The following is a 12,668-nucleotide window of genomic DNA, read 5'->3' on the forward strand; positions in this document are numbered from 1 at the left end:
TTTTTTTCAAAATAAAAAAAATAAACAAGTTGTCAGTTTTCAAAAAGACTGGGAAAAAAGATAGATGAAAGGAAAATACTTAAACAATGAAAAATATACAAATAGAAATGTAAAGAATTCAAAGGTAATTTGGGGTGGGGAATGGAAAAAAGAACAAAGGATCCATTTTGAACCCTAGGAACTGAAAACCATCCTGAAACTTATCATGAAATTGTTTTTCCATTTTCCAACCAGCTGTACTGATAACATCGATGTTTTGTAGCATAGAGGTAGTCTATCATGTTTTCTACTACCCAAAGAGTCCTTTAATTTTTTGCTTAGTGTATAATGGGAAACAAGGCTGAATTCACCAGTATATCAACACACTAACAGGCAAAAAATACCCTAACCTCTCATAAATCCAAATATGAACAAACTTGAAAAAATTGCTACATTATTTCCCTTCATTGCAATTTCAGACTAACCAGCTAGCTACCCTAAAACTGAAATTACAGCATCTTTACAACTAAATAAAGATTATGTTCTCCATTTCCTTAAAAAGAAATTCTAGACATATACAGGCAAATATGTACTTATTCTTCAGAGTGCTGAAATATCTAAAGTGTTAAAAATTAGAGTGCTGTAGTTTCAGCTACTGACTCGTCTGCTCTGGAAAGATAGGTACAAATACTGTCTCTAATAACTGAAAATGAGTTTAAAGTTGTTTAATACTATTCTTCAGGTATCCAAACTACCAAACAATCTGAAATCGTATTAGCATCTACTCAACAGAAGATGAAGATTAGAAAGTCACATGTTTCAAATTAGGACTGGCACAACCTACAGATTGTCTTGCTGCATTGAGCAACAGCTCAAGTCATATAAACCTTAGTCTTGCATTTTGCAAGCACTAAATACATCCAATTTTTTTCTTCAGTATTTAATATTTCTTCTTTCACTTTGGGTAAAAGAGAGAAAATACCAAATAAAACAAAGTAGCAATGATTAAAGTCATAGCATGCTTTAGCTGATAAAATAAATAAATTTTGTTTTAAAATACAGTGAATCTATACTCTCATCTTGAATAAGATAATCAAGGTTGGGGTTTATAAAGTATGTTGAAAGGTTAACATTTCAAAATTTAAATGTTTCATGGAGGAGATAATAAGGACATATCAGCAGAATATAATTGATACTGGTAGAGTCTGTTCCATATTTCAAGATAGTTATTTTTTACTTGCTGACAAAAATATAAATAAAACTTAAAGAAATCATCATATTTATACAAGTATAGCTTCATACATTATTTAAGTTGTATTTCCATGGATAAGAGATGTCTAATTCACTACAGCAAACAAGAATATCTGGTTTACACTAGGAGTTGAGGTCGAATTTAGCAGCGTTAAAACAATTTAACCCTGCACCCGTCCACACGATAAAGCCCTTTTTCGACTTAAAGGGCTCTTAAAATCTATTTCCTTCCTCCACCCCCAACAAGGGGATTAGCGCTGAAATCGGCCTTGCTGGGTCTAATTTGGGGTACTGTGGACGCAATTAGACGGTATTGGCCTCCGGGAGCTATCCCAGAGTGCTCCATTGTGACTGCTCTGGACAGCACTCTCAACTCAGATGCGCTGGCCAAGTAGACAGGAAAAGGCCCGCGAACTTTTTAATTTCAATTTCCTGTTTGGCCAGTGCGGCAAGCTGCAGGTGACCATGCAGAGCTCATCAGCAGAGGTGACTATGAGGGAGTCCCAGAATCGCAAAAGAGCTCCAGCATGGACCAAATGGGAGGTACGGGATCTGATCACTATGTGGGGAGAGGAATCCGTGCTATCAGAACTACGTTCCAGTTTTCGAAATGCCAAAATATTTGTCAAAATCTCCCAGGGCATGAGGGACAGAGGCCATAACAGGGACCCGAAGCAGTGCCGCGTGAAACTGAAGGAGCTGAGGCAAGCCTACCAGAATACCAGAGAGGCGACCTGTCGCTCCGGGTCAGAGCCCCAAACATGCCGCTTCTATGATGAGCTGCATGCCATTTTAGGGGGTTCAGCCACCATTACCCCAGCCATGTTGTTTGACTCCTTCAATGGAGATGGAGGCAACACGGAAGCAGCTTTTGGGGATGAGGAAAATGATAAGGTTGTAGATAGCTCACTGCAAGCAAGTGGAGAAACCGGTTTTCCCGACAGCCAGGAACTGTTTCTCACCCTGGACCTGGAGCCAGTACCCCCCAAACCCACCCAAAGCCGCCTCCTGGACCCGCCAGGCGGAGAAGGGATCTCTGGTGAGTGTACCTTTTAAAATACTATACATGGTTTAAAAGCAAGCATGTTTAATGATTAATTTGCCCTGGCATTCGCGGCTCTCCTGGATGTACTCCCAAAGCCTAATCAAAGCCTTCTGGGGAGGGCAGCCTTATTCCATCCACCATGGTAGGACACTTTACCGCTGCAGGCCAGTAGCACGTACTTGGGCATCATTGTAGAACAAAGCATTACAGTGTATGTTTGCTGGCATTCAAACAACATCCGTTCTTTATCTCTCCGTGTTATCCTCAGGAGAGTGATATCATTCATGGTCACCTGGTTGAAATAGGGTGCTTTCTTAAGGGGACATTCAGAGGTGCCCGTTCCTGCTGGGCTGTTTGCCTGTAGCTGAACAGAAATGTTCCCGCTGTTAGCCACGAGGAGGGGGGAAGGTGGAGGGGCTAGCCATGCGCTGGGGGGAGGCAAAATGCGACCTTGGAGCAAAAGCACATGTGCTATGTATGTAATGTTAACAGCAAGGTTTACTGTAAAAGAGTGTAGCCATTGTTCTATAAAATGTGTCTTTTTAAATACCACTGTCCCTTTCTTTTTCTCCACCAGCTGCATGTGTTTCAAGGATCACAGGATCTTCTCCTTCCCAGAGGCTAGTGAAGATCAGAAGGCGAAAAAAACACACTCGCGATGAAATGTTCTCTGAGCTCATGCTGTCCTCCCACACTGACAGAGCACAGACGAATGTGTGGAGGCAGAAAATGTCAGAGCGCAGGAAAGCACAAAATGACTGGGAGGAGAGGTGGCGGACTGAAGAGAGGGATGAAGCTGAAAGGTGGTGGCAGCCTGATGATAGGAAGCAGGATTCAATGCTGAGGCTGCTGGAGGATCAAACTAATATGCTCCAGCATATGGTTGAGCTGCAGGAAAGAGCACATACCGCTGCTACAGCCCCTGTGTAACCAGCCGCCCTCCTCCCCAAGTTCCATAACCTTCTCACCCAGACGCCCAAGAACGCGGTGGGGGGGCCTCTGGCCACCCGGCACTCCACACCAGAGGATTGCCCAAGCAACTGAAGGCTGGCATTCAATAGGTTTTAAAGTTTTAAACTTTTAAAGTGCTGTGTGGCCTTGTCCTTCCCTCCTCCACCACCCCTCCTGCTGCTTCTCTCCTCCACCACCCCTTCTGGGCTACCTTGGTAGTTATCCCTCTATTTGTGTGATGAATTAATAAAGAATGCATGAATGTGAAACAACAATGACTTTATTGCCTCTGCAAGTGGTGATCGAAGGGAGGAGGGGAGGGTGGTTAGCTTACAGGGAAATCAAGTGAACCAAGGGGCGGGGGGGTTTCATCAAGGAGAAACAAACAGAACTTTCACACCGTAGCCTGGCCAGGCATGAAACTGGTTTTCAAAGCTTCTTGGATGCACACCGTGCCCTCCTGTGCTCTTCTAACCACCCTGGTGTCTGGCTGTGCGTAACCAGCAGCCAGGCGATTTGCCTCAACCTCCCACCCCGCCATAAATGTCTCCCCCTTACTCTCACAGAGATTGTGGAGCGCACAGCAACCAGTAATAACAGTGGGAATATTGGTTTCGCTGAGGTCTAACCAAGTCAGTAAACTGCGCCAGTGAGCTTTTAAACATCAAAATGCACATTCTACCACCATTCTGCACTTGCTCAGCCTGTAGTTGAACAGCTCCTGACTACTGTCCAGGCTGCCTGTGTATGGCTTCATGAGCCATGGCATTAAGGGGTAGGCTGGGTCCCCAAGGATAACTATAGGCATTTCAACATCCCCAACAGTTATTTTCTGGTCTGGGAATAAAGTCCCTTCCTGCAGATTTTGAAACAGACCAGAGTTCCTGAAGATGCGAGCGTCATGTACCTTTCCCGGCAATCCCACGTTGATGTTGGTGAAACATCCCTTGTGATCCACCAGTGCTTGCAGCACTATTGAAAAGTACCCCTTGCGGTTTATGTGCTGGCTGCCCTGGTGGTCCGGTCCCAAGATAGGGATATGGGTTCTGTCTATGGCCTGACCACAGTTAGGGAATCCCACTGCAGCAAAGCCATCCACTATGACCTGCACATTTCCCAGAGTCACTACCCTTGATATCAGCAGATCTTTGATTGCGTGGGCTACTTGCATCACAGAAGCCCCCACAGTAGATTTGCCCAATCCAAATTGATTCCCGACTGACTGGTAGCTGTCTGGCGTTGCAAGCTTCCATAGGGCTATTGCCACTCACTTCACAACTGTGAGGGCTGCTCTCATCTTGGTATTATTGCGCCTCAGGGCAGGGGAAAGCAAGCCACAAAGTTCCATGAAAGTGCCCTTACGCATGCGAAAGTTTCACAGCCACTGGGAATCGTCCCAGACCTGCAACACTATGCAGTCCCAGCAGTCTGTGCTTGTTTCCCGAGCCCAGAATCGGCGTTCCACCGCATGAACCTGCCCCATTAGCACCATGATGCTCACATTGCCAGGGCCCGTGCTTTGATAGAAGTCTGTGTCCATGTCCTCATCACTCTCGTCACCGCGCTGACGTCGCCTACTAGCCCCGTTTCGCTTTGCCAGGTCGTGGTGCTGCATATACTGCTGGATAATGCGTGTGGTGTTTAATGTGCTCCTAATTGCGAAAGTGATCTGAGCGGGCTCCATACTTGCCATGGTATTGCATCTGCACAGAAAAAAGGCGCGGAACGATTGTCTGCCATTGCCCTGACGGAGGGAGGGGCAACTGATGACATGGCTTACAGGGTTGGCTTACAGGGAATTAAAATCAACAAAGGGGGTGGCTTTGCGAAAAACCGAATGGCCCCCTCAAAACAGAACTCAAAACCTCAAGGATAGAACTCAAAACTGGGTTTAGCAGGCCATTGATTTCACAGAGGAAGGAGAAAACGAATACAAAACAAATCTGGTCTATTTTTTGTTTTGAGCCACTTCATCTATCTTTATACATCTTGCTGGCAGCAGACTTTGCAGTACGACCACTAGCCATTGTCATCTCCTGGGTGCTCGGCAGAAGATGGTGCAGTATGACTGCTGGCCATCGTCTTCTCCTGGCTGCTGATTAAAAGACAGTGCACTGCCGGTCGGACTCAATCGCATTTAGACAAAACTTAAAAGGGAAATGACCTGGCTGAGTCACTCCCATGTTTGCCCAGGCGCCCCTGACCTCATCGAGGTTGGTTAAAAGAGCACCCTGGACTACGTCAACGACAGCTACCAGTCATACTGCACTGTCTGCTGCCAAAAAGCAATGAATTGCTGCATCTGCCAGCACCCAGGAGACATACCGTGACGGTTAGCTGAGCGGGCTCCATGCTTGCCGTGGTATGGCATCTGCACAGGTAACTCAAGAAAAAAGGCGCAAAACAATTGTCTGCCCTTGCTTTCACGGAAGGAGGGAGGGAAGGGGGCCCTGACCATATGTACCCAGAACCACCCATGACAATGTTTTAGCCCCATCAGGCACTGGGATCTCTACCCAGAATTCAAATGGGCAGCGGAGACTGCAGGAACTGTGGAATAGCTCCGGAAGTCGACGGTTGCCTCGGTACTGTGGACACACTCTGCCGACTACATGCACTTAGAGCATTTGTGTGGGGACACACACAATCGACTGTATAAAAACGCTTTCTACAAAACCGACTTCTATAAATTCGACCTAATTTCGTAGTGTAGACATACGAGAGAATGAAGCAACTCAATAATGATACAGTGAGGAAGTGCTAGTATATGACACCAGCATTCATCTTTAAATGATTATATATGTTCCATCAGTCCTTTGATCTAACTGTATGAAAGTCATTTAACATAACATTGTCATAGGAGCAACATCACCGGCTGTAAAAAGTAAACCTCTCTCCTTTGCCTTACCATTTATATTTTACTCAGGTCTTGAAGTGTGTGTGTCAGCAGGAGCATATTATCCTGTGATAACATTCATTTTTAATGGCATTATTTCAATCATAGTGGTATATTCTTGTTGCTAGTTAGTTATAATTTTTAATTTAACTCCAAACTTGTGCAGTTTATGTTTAAATTTAATTTAAAAAAAAAAACTATAAAGTCTTGGGAAAATATCTTGGTATGCAATGTTTTTCCCCACCAGGAATCAAAATTTTACTAAAAGTTTGTTTGGATGCTATTAAATTATGAGAGCAAAATAAGAAAGTGTTATTTCACAAAAATTAATTCAAAAAGAATATCAAGTTAAAATATTTTTTGTAAATCAAAACTGTATTAACTAATCTTGACACTGCAGATGAAGCTCATTAGTCACAAGCAGACGTAGTATAACATTCCAGGATGCAATCCAAACCAGTTAGGGATTGTGTCATCCCTGCCCTGGAAACTCAGGTACTTCACAATGTTTTGCTGCTGTATCATTCCTAAAATGAGCATTTATTATTTGTTTCTTTTGACTTTTAGATGAAAAACAAAAAATAGCTCTCTCATGCACTAGGCACCTTAGACAAAAACCTTGAGAACACAGTAAACACATAAACTCCAGAGAATAATTTCACTCACACAGACAACAGCTAGTCAAAACAATAATAGTAGAAAGCTATAATAATGCCCCAGGATCCCCTTCAAAATACCAACCCTCAGTTTTCCCTTTCTGCCCCAAAGGTTGAGAAAATACATTAGTTTTGCAGACTGCCCTGAAAATCAGATTTGGGATATTTTATTTCAAGGAGGAGATTAGGAAGTAAGTCACAGAATTGGAGGTCCCTAAATGTTTTACAGAATGTCACTATTTCAAGTAAATTTGTTGAGTAATCACAGATGTTTGTGAATTTTGGAACAGACACAGCAATACAAACCTTTCCCAAATTTCTCTACAATTTTTCATGAAGTAGCAGCACTATGGTCTAATTACACTATACATTTTCTTTTTAGCACAGAAGTATCTTTTTTTGTTTTGTACTTGCTTAAAGGCAAAACTAAAAGTTCACAATTATATGCAATTAAATATGTGTTAGTAATAATCAGTCTGGCAGTTTTGGAAACAAGTACATCCAGTACCACTGAATAACACACCACTCTGAACTGGCCATTATTGGATATGCCTTCAATCAAATTCCAACCTCGTTAGGAGAATCTATAATTAAAAAAAAAGGCCAGAACAGCCTTCTGGTACTTGTAGCAAGGTTAGTTGTCATAAACTGTTTTCTGAAGAGACTGATTAACTGGATCCTAGCCACACAGTAAGGGGTTATCTAACAGTACAGAAGGAAAAAGAGTGGTAAAGAGAAGTAGAAATTTCCATTTTTTACTTTCTTGTGCTTATTTATTTCTTGCAGTAATTATTCATTATGGTTTTGTGACCATTGTTAGTGTTTTGGGATATATTTATATTTAACAGGTTGTCACTAGAAGAACTGTAAACAAATAGCTTGTGAAGGAGCCCTCAGCAAGTATGCCATTTTTAACATAACATACCCCTAATATGGAGAGGTCATTCAATGCACAATCAAACCCCTAGGATGATTTTTATATTTACTGTAGAGCATCTCTCTAGACTCAACAGAATTAGTTTAGTGAAGAAACAAATCAAACTAAAATCAGATATGTTGCTTTTAAGATCAGTGTCAGAGTCTTTCCCTTTTCTACTAAGGATTGTGATTAATGTATATACTGTAGTTAATCTGTCATATTAGTTAAATGGAGATCCGAGAACAATACTGCTGCAATTAATAGATGTTGCTACTTGAAATAGGAATCACAACAAAACTAAGTTGACCTTGGCCTTCAGCAACTTTGGAGCAATGCCTGGAAGAGGAAACTGTTACAGTGATTGCGACTGGTGCTCATCTTCAAGGAGCTACATAGTAAATTTCCATTCTGTCCTGTGTCCCACTAAAAATATGGGCAGCAGGAAGAAATGAAGAGGAAGTTAAAAAGATATACACAAATTCTAGAAAAAAAAGCCTGTTAATTTTGGAATTAAGTAAAGCATTCTTAATCCCTATCCTGCATGTAAACTCATGAAATGGAATTTGACTAATTTTAAATACTGTATATTTAATACAGAATAAAACAAAGAATAAAATCAGACTGAAGCCTCCATATGTCCAAAAAATTATATACAGATTGCAAAACTAAATTTACTCCCCGTTTTTCTATAATGAAGCATAATTAATGGGTTGAACACTAATGATAGACCCTTTAGATTTCCAACTTAAATATATAATCCTTTGCTACAAGCAGCAGTGAAAATGAATTAATTAATATCAACCTCTTCTCATTTCAGCAATATCTGTTAAATTGCTTAGGCACTGGTCATAACATTTTGTACATGAGTTGAAGAATGATTTTCAAAGTTAAAGAAAACAAGAGGTTGAAATTTCATGGGTAAAATTTTCAAAATGCCTGTGCTTCTGTTCTGGAGGCGGAAAAAAATCAAATTTTTGCATATGCAAATTGGTCACTTGTGAATGCTAATAGTCATTGTGTGCGCAATGGCTCAATTAGCATGAACAACAGACAAGAAGGAAATTAATTAACTCTATTCCTTATGGCACAATTTCATTTTACATTGAAACAGACATTATTTGAAGAAATCAAAATAGTTAAAACTTCTAAGGCATCTTTTCGCACTCCAAGAATGTTTGGGAAGTTCCTGTCTAATCTATCTTATCAATAGAGACAAGTCAGTATTGAAAGTGTGCTTCCCACTGGTTCCTGAATAAATTCAACACAAGACAAACGAGACCTGTCAAGAATGTAGAAGTCCATAAGTCAACACCCCAGCCCCACACAAGGCAAAACAGCAGATTGATAAAGACAAGATCTATTGTAGTATTGAGGGCTTATATAAAACGACTGAGCTTGTCACTGAGTAGATGTGGAGGCTATACAGTGACTGCGGAGGGACAGTCATGAGAGAAGGGATTTATCATGACTCAGTACGAGGCTTTTTTAGGATAAGCAAATTTCATCTTTTCTTTCTAATCACTAATCTAAAAACAGTGCTTACAAAAATGTTTACTGGATCTAAAAGCATTTATATTGGTCTAATAAAAAATGTTTCCAGCCCTGGTAGATAAGGAGAAAGCAGACTTTAAAACCACTATTCTTATCATCTTACTTTCCCCACCACCACACACACACTTTGACATAACTTTAGCTGCCACTATATCAAAAATCACTATGATTAGGATTAATGTTCTGCCATTTAAAAGCTGGGTTTCAAGCTCTCAGATGATAAAAATCTACATAACTGATTTCTACCCCTAGGAGTTCTCTACGTACTAATCACTACACCATGGCTCAGCAGCAGTTCTGCAGAAAAGGACCTAGGGGTTACAGTGGACGAGAAGCTGGATATGAGTCAACAGTGTGCCCTTGTTGCCAAGAAGGCCAATGGCATTTTGGGATGTATATGTAGGGGCACTGCCAGCAGATCGAGGGACGTGATCGTTTCCCTCTATTCGATATTGGTGAGGCCTCATCTGGAGTACTGTGTCCAGTTTTGGGCCCCACACTACAAGAAGGATGTGGAAAAATTGGAAAGAGTCCAGCGGAGGGCAACAAAAATCATTAGGGGATTGGAACACATGACTTAGGAGGAGAGCCTGAGGGAACTGGGATTGTTTAGTCTGCGGAAGAGAAGAATGAGGGGGGATTTGATAGCTGCTTTCAACTACCTGAAAGGGGGTTCCAAAAAGGATGGATCTAGACTGTTCTCAGTGGGAGCTGATGACAGAACAAGGAGTAACGGTCTCAAGTTGCAGTGGACAAGGTTTAGGTTGTATATTAGGAGAAACTTTTTCAGTAGGAGGGTGGTGAAACACTGGAATGCGTTACCTAGGGAGGTGGTGGAATCTCCTTCCTTAGATATTTTTAAGGTCAGGCTTGACAAAGCCCTGGCTGGGATGGTTTAGTTGGGGATTGGTCCTGCTTTGAGCAGGGGGTTGGACTAGATGACCTCCTGAGGTCCCTTCCAACCCTGATATTCTATGATTCTATGTCGTAAATGAAAATAATAGGATTAAATCAAGCTAGGAATCAGAATAACGCTTTATGATCTAGCATCTCGCTAATTGCCTGGCCCAAAATGAACTATTACCTATTGGAACCTCAGCTGTCTAATGCTATATGGCATGCACTTAAAGTCCTGAGAGTTCTCGAGCATTACATTTTGGTCCAACTGTACTTTACTGTCACAGATCCAGGATTGAAAATTTTAAATCCTGGACCTCATGCCGATGTAATTTGCGTTCACTCTTGATAAACATCTGAATTTCCGAATGATTACCTGCACTAAACTGCCAAACCATCACTGACAAAACTAGTTCCAGATCTAACACACACATTTCTGAAGAAAACACTGAATACTGTGTTTTTTCCAAAAGACAAAGGCATCAAGATGATTTCCAAATAAATCATTCCACCAATAGAAACATAGTTATTGACAGAATTCAGAACTTAGACATCCAAAACAAAGCTATCAGCACCATCAAACACAGGGATCACTTTTATTAGCAATAAAAGTTACTAAAAACCATTTTCTGGGTTCAGGTATTGCCTGAGTACTGCATTGCCCCTCTCACAGGCCTACTTGTTATAACATACCCTAGGTCACACCTAAGATTAAGTTCTAACCATTTCACAACACTGAAACATTTAGTATACATTCCATATATAGCATTTCAGCATATATATTTTTTTGAATTAAGGAAATTGTGAAAGGCCAAGGGGTGGGGCATACATCAGATGTCTTCCAGTTAGTAACTCCTGAACCACTTAGGGAACCGGTAAAGGTCTTGTACATGTTATGGTGAATTTGTAAATCTTGTTTATTCTAGGTAACCTTTACGTTGTCTTTTACAGAACCCATCGGGAATCAGTTACTTAAATAAATGCAGTGAGCAACAGATTGGGGAAAATATATCCAAAGTAAACACATTATCCTCAAAGTCTAAAACAACGGTATGCCATACAACATATTCTGAAGACAAACCAGAGAGATAAGGGTCAACAAGTAAATGCAGCAGCCTTCTTGCTGTCCATCGTGAATGCATTTGCAGGTATGTGGTCAAAAAGCTAACCCATTCAGACATGAAAGTGAACTTTCTCTTATTATACATCCTTTTGTAGATGGTTAAGAAAAACTTCACATATATTGGACATGATCCACAGAATGTTCATTGTGCTCAACACGCCTAGACCTTTTTATATATACAAAGGACATGATTTGCCATTAATATCATACAAACAAATTTTGCTAAAATGAAATTAAGGCTGCAGACATATCAACGGTTTTAATGAATGGTGACTTTTAAAAACATTATAGGTAACAAACCAAAGTGTGAGAAACTCAAGAAACGCAGTTAATGTTTTACTTCTTGAACAATGCATGCGAAGTTCCTTTGCCCCCACAAGCATACCAGCATTCCATCCTGTCTATTTGCATCCAATCAAAAATGTGCACCACAGAACACTGGTTTGATAATTTAATTCATACATGTATATCTCCAATACTAAGTATGATAATTGATTACATTAACTTATGCACTTTTTATGCAAATACTCCAATATCATGACATGGGCTTATAAAGTTTGTATATGGGGAAATGCTTGCTCTGTGTCCAGTGACAACTGGCTGACGCATAGAATTACAGGACCTAGTTCTGTGAGTTCCCTGCAAGGAAAAGGATTAGAGGTTGAGGTTTCAAGGCTGACTAGAGGATTTAGACACATAACTCCTTTTACAATTTATCAACCTTGAATTTTTTTTTTAAAGAGAAAGAATAAAACTTACATCTCCAGCAACCATTTGACGTGCCATATTAACTTCACTGAAATGACTAAGCCAGTAAATTAGGCCTTTCTTTTTTCCTAAAATGTACAAAACAAGTTACAATACTTTCTAAACACCTCTCTTTTTGGCAAGGGAAGAGGTCATAGAACACAATTTAAGAGCTCTGTGCATTTGTCATATTAAGATCCATGAATATTTAATACTTTAAAATGTAATAGCGTGTGTGTGCGTGTGTGTGTGTGTGTGTGTGCGCGTGCGTGTGTAAAATCAACATCCGGCCTGGGCCAGCAGAGGGAGCATCACCCAGCTCTTCCCCAGCCCCAGCTCTATTCTGGTCCTGCCCCGTCATGTCCTGGCTCCCAGCCCTACGACTAGACCCGTCCTCAGCCTTGGGGCGGCTCCCCTCCCAGCCCCACACCAGCCCCCAGCCTTGGCCACTGGCTACAGCTCCATTCCCAGTCCAGGGCCAAGACTGGGGGCAAGGCAAGGAGTAGAGCTACACCTGGCTCGGGGCTGGGCTGCCAGCCCCCACCGCAGCCCAGCTGCTCCCGGCCCCAGACCCACCCCCAGCTGCAGTCCCAACCTCCTTATCCCTGTTCGTGTCCCTTTCCCCCCAGAGCTCTGCTCCTGGCCCCTGAGGG

The 12,668-nt window shown here is 41.6% G+C and overlaps 1 protein-coding gene across 1 annotated transcript in view; it reads right to left on the minus strand.

The window, feature by feature from the left end:
- The window catches only part of SYN2 (synapsin II), a 411,884-nt gene that overhangs the window by 344,279 nt on the left and 54,937 nt on the right, over positions 1-12,668 (minus strand). The window lies entirely within an intron of this gene.

Source organism: Eretmochelys imbricata, chromosome 7 (genome assembly GCF_965152235.1).
Source record: "Eretmochelys imbricata isolate rEreImb1 chromosome 7, rEreImb1.hap1, whole genome shotgun sequence".
NCBI classification, from domain to species: Eukaryota; Metazoa; Chordata; order Testudines; family Cheloniidae; genus Eretmochelys; species Eretmochelys imbricata.